General features: G+C 34.6%; 1 pseudogene; it reads right to left on the bottom strand.

Moving 5' to 3' along the window:
• Nucleotides 1-299: 299 nt before the first annotated feature.
• On the bottom strand, nt 300-1,517 carry LOC124080709 (eukaryotic initiation factor 4A-II-like; annotated as a pseudogene).
• Between the last annotated feature and the right edge of the window lie 5,103 nt (nt 1,518-6,620).

The raw sequence follows: 6,620 nt of genomic DNA, 5'->3' as shown, positions 1-6,620 counted from the left end.
TAGATAATATCTAATACAACCATTTCTATAGAATTAGGAAATAAATTTCTAAGAAGGAAAGATTTTACAGACCCCCATCTTTTATACCCACCCCAACAGTCTAACTCTAAAGAGGATAAAGCCAATGACTTTCCTCACAAGAGCTCACAACTAATGTCGCTTTGCTGTCAAAATCTGTATTTCTGATCTATTATGAGCATTAAGACAAGATTCAAATATTCCCAAAGAAGCTGTGATCACCTATTCAGCAACAGAGAGCACTGCATTCAAATATATTTCATCCCAGGAATTAAATATGGTCAGCCACACTCTGGACATTTCCTCCACTGTATATTGTAGAAAGTCTCTGTGTCACAAAGAATCCTATTCTCTTCTTCAATAACAAATTTTATAGCCACACCTTTCCTCCCAAATCTGCCCCCTCTGCCAATTCTGTGAATATAGTTTTCAAGATTGGTAGGTAGATCATAGTTTACAACCAAAGACACTTGTTGCACCTCAATCCCATGAGCCAACAAGTCAGTAGTGATCAGAACTCAGCTTGACTCTGATCAGAATTCACTCATGATAACATCTCTCTCCTTCTGGTCCATGTCACCATGCAGAGCAGAAGCTGTGAAGTCCCTCGAATGCATTTTCTCAGTGAGCCAGTCCAATTTTGTGCCTTGTATTGAAGAAAAATTACAGCCTGTGTAACAGTCAGTGTCTCATACAAGTCACAAATTGTGCCCAACTTCCATTCTTCTCTTTCAACCTTAATGTAAAACTGTTTGATTCCTTCAAGGGTCAATTCTTTCTTCTTCACCAGAATTCAAATTGGATCTCTCATGAATTTTTTTGTCACTTCCAACACATCAATTGGCATTGTGGCATAAAGCAACACAACCTGAATACTTGTATTTGATTTTTGGAAAATCTCATAGATTTGATCCTTAAACCCCAGACTCAACGTTTCATCTGCTTCATCCAAAACAAACATTTTGGTCCATTTTGGAGAAAGATATCTTCTGTTTAACATATCAAACCCGCTCCCTGGTGTATCAACAACAATATGTGGTACTTCAGCCTGTAGTTTTTACATTTCATTTTGAACATTTGTTCTACTAATGCAGGCATGACAATTTGCTCCCATATAGTATCCAAGTGCCAGAATCACCTTTAGAATCTGTTGAGCCAGTTCTCTGGTGGGAGCCAATACTCGTGCTTGGGTCTCCTTGAACTCAATCTCCAACTGTTGCAGTATAGAAATAGCAAATGTGGCTGTCTTGCCAGTACTTGACTGAGCTTGAGCAATCACATCATATCCTTTAATACAGCAAATAATAGCTCTCTGTTGAATTGCTGAAGGCTTCTCAAAACCATAAGCATAAATGCCTGGAAGAAGAGGCTCCTTTAAATTCTTATCAAAAAAAGTTATCAACAATCTCCTTCCAGTTTATCTCGATAATACCATTGGGGCCCATTCCCTCTGGGCCTCCATGTTCTCTGCTGTTATAATCTGTGGAGCTACTAGACATGATACAAAGAACCATTCAGACCCATTTGAAAAGATTTTTTTTTCCATGAAAAGCCAGGCACAGCATACAACTGTAGCCATAATTCAGGACCCTGATGCAAGAGGGTTATTTATAATAGGGTCATTTATGCAGATATTCTCTCCTCTGCAAAGTAAAGCACAACTTCCCACTACTAAGTTCAGGCTGCTTGTAGTAATTCTCCAAAGAATACAGCATGAAGAGCAGGGGGAAGTAAATTTATAGTGGAGAAATAGACAAATAATATCTCAGCCCAGATAAATCATGTTGAAAGCATGTGACCTGAATGTAATATAATGAAAACAGCACATTTCCTCAGTGGTCTTCTTCCCCAAAACACTTAATGCTTGTCTAATCAAAAGGAAAACATCCTACAAGTCTACAAGTCCCAAGTGAGGGACATTCCACAAAATACCTGACCAGCACTTTTCAAAACTGTCAAGTATCTAAAAAAAGCAGGAAAATCTTAGAGATTGTGACAGCCAAGAGGAGCATAGGGAGATGTAGCACTAAATATAATATGGTGCCCACAAGATGTAATGAGGTCCTGAACAGAAAAAAAAAAATAAGCATTTGAGTGACACATGGACTCTAGTGATGAAGAATCTATTTTGAATCATTAAATGTAACAATTATACCACACAAATGTAATATAAGGATAATTTAGAAGGCTAAATGTAGAATATACAGCAACCATAACAAGTTTTTCATGAGTCTAAAACTCTTCTAAAATTAAGTTAACTTAAAATAATTAGCTTCAGGAGATGATAAGGAAACAATTCACTATCTTAGACACTGATAAATATGGGAATCTGTGCATTTCTCCCATCATGATAGACATACTGCACCCTCAGTGATTTTGATTGCTTTATGATGTACTAACTTGGCTTGATGTGAATTTCATTTCCCAGAATTTCCTTTTTTGTATGTTTTTGTTTAGATAATTTAAGACCCTGCAATGGGAGGCCTTTAGTGTCTCCCATGGCACCAAACAGCTGAGTCTTCCTGGAATCAGGCTGTTTGAGAATCCAGCCCAAAGCATGCAGTAAATAAATGTCCATCCTTCTGTCATCAAGAGACTGATATTTAACAAACTAGTACCATAGGGAAACTGAAAGAAACCTCTGGAGAGAGATAATGAGCAAGACAGAAGATAGTCTTTTATAATCTAAGTTATGAAATGACATTTTATCATTTTTGCATGTTCTGCTGTCTGCAGGAGTCACTGGGTCCTGCTCACATTCCAGAGGAGGTGTTCACAAAAATTGTGGGAACACCAGCAGATAGAGATCACTGGGAAACATTCAGGAAGCTGCCTACCTACTGGTTTGCTTTCTGGCCTCCGTTGAGTCACATCCTTCCCACATAGAAAACACACTTCAGCCTTCCCAGAGCTCCCAGAATCTCATCCATTCGCACCATAAGCTCAAAAGCTAGAATATATCATGCTCCACATCAAGTTTGTCTGAGTGGGGTTCCTCGGCTGTAACAACTATATTTTCCTTGTTTAAAAATTAAAGATGCTTAATTTCCAAATCTAAAACTTGAAAAACATTTTTGACTTTAAGGTAAACAGCTCATCTGTCATTATCAAATCTCACACTATCCATCATACATATTTTCCAAAGTGCATATTTAAATACTAATGAGGAGAAATTTTTGGAGAATTTAATTAACAATTAATGGGTCCATTGGTTAATTTTGACAAATGTCTTTATTAAATGTTAATGAGAATCCAAAAGACTGACAACAATTTGTAAGGTTAGTTGGTAGATCAAGATTCAGATACTTGATTAATCTTAATTCATTCCTGTCCTATTTTTGTGTATAAAAATGACATCTGTGACATTTTTCAAATATTGTCAAGTAAAAAAGAGAAAATTTACCATGCCCCCTACAGTAGTTGAAACTCTTCTATTTATAAATGACAGAAGCTCACTTCAAAATAGCATAACTTAAAAGGAACAAGTAATTTACTGGTTTGTGTACCTGAGAAATGTAAGATTGGACCAAAATTGAGGTACAGATAGTACCTCAAATTATACTAAACTGTGACAAATCTCTTGTGTCCCTTTTCCTCCAGCTCTCAAAACCACTTCTCTGAGAGTGTTTGCAAACATTTCTACCTGGGCACTCATCAACCCATCAAATGGCCAGAGAGCAGAGAGAGCACTCCTCTTTTTGAGATTCAATATATAAAACTTTAGAAAAGACTTCTGATTTGTCTACCACAGATCACTAATCTGTTGAGCTGATTCTTGATCAAGATGCAAGTACTTTCATTACAAACTCACAAGAACTGGAGTCAGAGAGGGTTCAACCCCCTACAGAAAAATGTGTGAAGGGGCAAGGGCGCCTATGGAGGGTTTTTCTAGAGGAGAAAGAAATTGGTGGACCACCCAAAACAAGAGTTTTCTTATACTATCTTAATTTTAAATATAAATCTATTTTTATGTGAGTTATCTAAGTTCATCTAAAAGTTTTAAACATAACGACATTCCAATTCAAGCTGCTCTACTACACCAAAATTTTCCTACTTTTGAAAATTAATAATTTTCATAAACATTTATATCCATTTTACATTTAAACTTTCAATTTGTGATATTTCTATCTTGGTTACAAGAATAATTACATGTATAGGTTTTTATCTGAGCAAAGCTGTATGTTAATTATTCTGAGTATGTTGCCACAGTAGATAAATGTTAAAATAGTTTTTTAGATATGAATCAAATTTAAGATCTTTAGACATGGGGAAATAGCTTAGTGGTAAAGCACTTGTATAGCAAATGTAAGACTCTGGGTTTAATCCCCAGGACTGCAAAAAAAAAAAAAAAAAAAAAACCTTTAAAATAACTCTTGGAATGAAAACATAGCATATGCAAATACAGCATGTTCATGAAAGCCCCTATAAAAAAGTGATAATACTGACTCATATTTAATTATATTTTATTTTAAAATGAAAAAACACAAAAATTAAAGAGAAAAAGCAAATAATTAGTTATATTAAGGAGAACTCGCTTATAAGTACCACCTACATAAAATAGAATTTTGTGAGCCACCTAGAAGCCCCTCCATGTAGCCTATTATAACACGTTCCACATTTCCTAAATTTACCTAATATTCTGAAATTTATAACAATCACTTTCTTGTTACTATTATTTTATTATCATTATTTTATCAACTAAAAGTACATCCCTGAACACTGGTTTAATCTTGCCTCCTTTTTAAACATTTGTCTTTTTAATTCTCTTCTAAATCTATAAATTCCTTCTTGATTCTTTTCTTTTCCTTATGATTTATGTTAAAAAAAAACAGTAAATTTGAGCAGTAGAATACCTAGCAGATTAGCAGATTCCCTTAGCCACAGTTAACTTTTTTCCAGCCTATTCCTTCAGTTCTCCCAATGATTGTATGAGTTGCTAATAATCTTGAATAAATCCTTTTCTGTACACAATAGCCAAAGTGGGTCCAAAGTGCTTTGCAATTAAAAAATCTGATCATAAGATGTGAAAAACTTTTTTTTTAAATTTCAAGATTATTTTTCTATATATACTGCTATATAGTGGGATAAAGAAAGTTATCTTTAAAATGTTCATTGAAATTTTATTAAAAATAAAATTATATCATACAGTATCACAGCTTAGTTCTTCAACATTATGTGAACATCAAGATAACAGTCTTTCTGAAAGATCTTACTTAGAGACTTGTATGGAGCTCTCTGTCAAATAGGACTCTTATAGGAGAATGTGCTCAGATAGAGATGAAAATCTCCACCCAGAGGAACATGTATGAGAGAGTGTCACAAAATTTAGCTTTGCATTATTTCTCACAAAACCCAAATTAGCTATAGAGCTTGAAAAGCAAATACAGGTTAGACAATCATGAGCATAAATATTGTACATGATACCATGAAAAGCTAAAAGTAATCATATGTCTGTATGTTCATTTTGAAATTGTCATATAGTTCAAATAAGACAGAAGACAAAAGACAAAACATAGACAATGCCCTCAACAATCATCAAAATGTGTGTGAAGTTACTTTAACTGTAAGTATTATTATATTTAATGTCATAAAGAGTAATAAAAATGCAGAAGTATTACTTGAACAGAACAAGAAATGACAAAGCAAAACATCTTCATTCTACTCAAATACTTTTATTGAGTACTCTTATTCTCTAGATAGGTACAAAAGAAAAAAGCTGGAAAAACCTAGATAATAATTTAATAAACTTAGCACACATTTTGTATATATTCCATTTAACCAGGCAAGGGTCCAGAAGTGTAATTAATGCTTTGGTCAAAACATCTTTGGCATTACCCAGAGTGGTAGAAATCTCTTGAGGAACATTGCCTAATAGAACAGTAAGAAAATACTGTCAAAATATATAATAAAGAATAGGAATGTGTAGGTTATAATATCATAATGATAGATACTATTAGACATAATGCTCAAGAATCTATACATTTACACATACAAAGTAAATAGTGACCTATTCTAAACTACCTAGCTTAAAAAAAAAAACACTGTCTGTATTCCAAGCATTTGCTTTGCTGATTGTGTTTTACTACAAACTGGATTCATGTATACTCCAATCAATGTTGTTAGAGCGCTGAAAGAGAGCAGCCTATAGCAGATACGACATGTGTGTAGCAAGCACTATGCTGAGTACAGCAACCCCATGTTTATTTCAGATGTTCCTATCTAATCATGGTACTCATTCCACTTTTCTTTTCTTTTTGTACTGGGATTGAACCCAGTGATGTTTGATCACTGAGGCACATCCTCAGCCTTTTTTAATATTTTTATGTGGAGACAAGGTCTCACTAAGTTACTTATGGCCTCATTAAAATTGCTGGCTTAGAACTGGCAATCCTTCTGCCTCATTCTCCCAAGATGCTGGAATTATAGACGTGCACCAACATGCCCAGCAGAGCTCATTTTTAAGGACCTTGGCAAAGATTCAGAATCTATTTTGGTACCAATACCATGCCATTATTGTTACTATACCTTTGTAGCATAGTTTAAGGTCTGGTATTGTGATGCCTCCTGCTTCACTCTTCTTGCTAAGGATTGCTTTGGCTATA

The sequence above is a fragment of the Marmota monax genome, unplaced genomic scaffold, assembly GCF_021218885.2.
Source record: "Marmota monax isolate L192 unplaced genomic scaffold, Marmota_monax_Labrador192_F-V1.1 WCK01_AAM20220418_F8-fsc00018, whole genome shotgun sequence".
Taxonomy (NCBI): Eukaryota; Metazoa; Chordata; class Mammalia; order Rodentia; family Sciuridae; genus Marmota; species Marmota monax.
The sequence above is the reverse complement of the archived record's forward strand: the minus strand, read 5'-3'. Positions and strand labels throughout refer to the sequence as shown.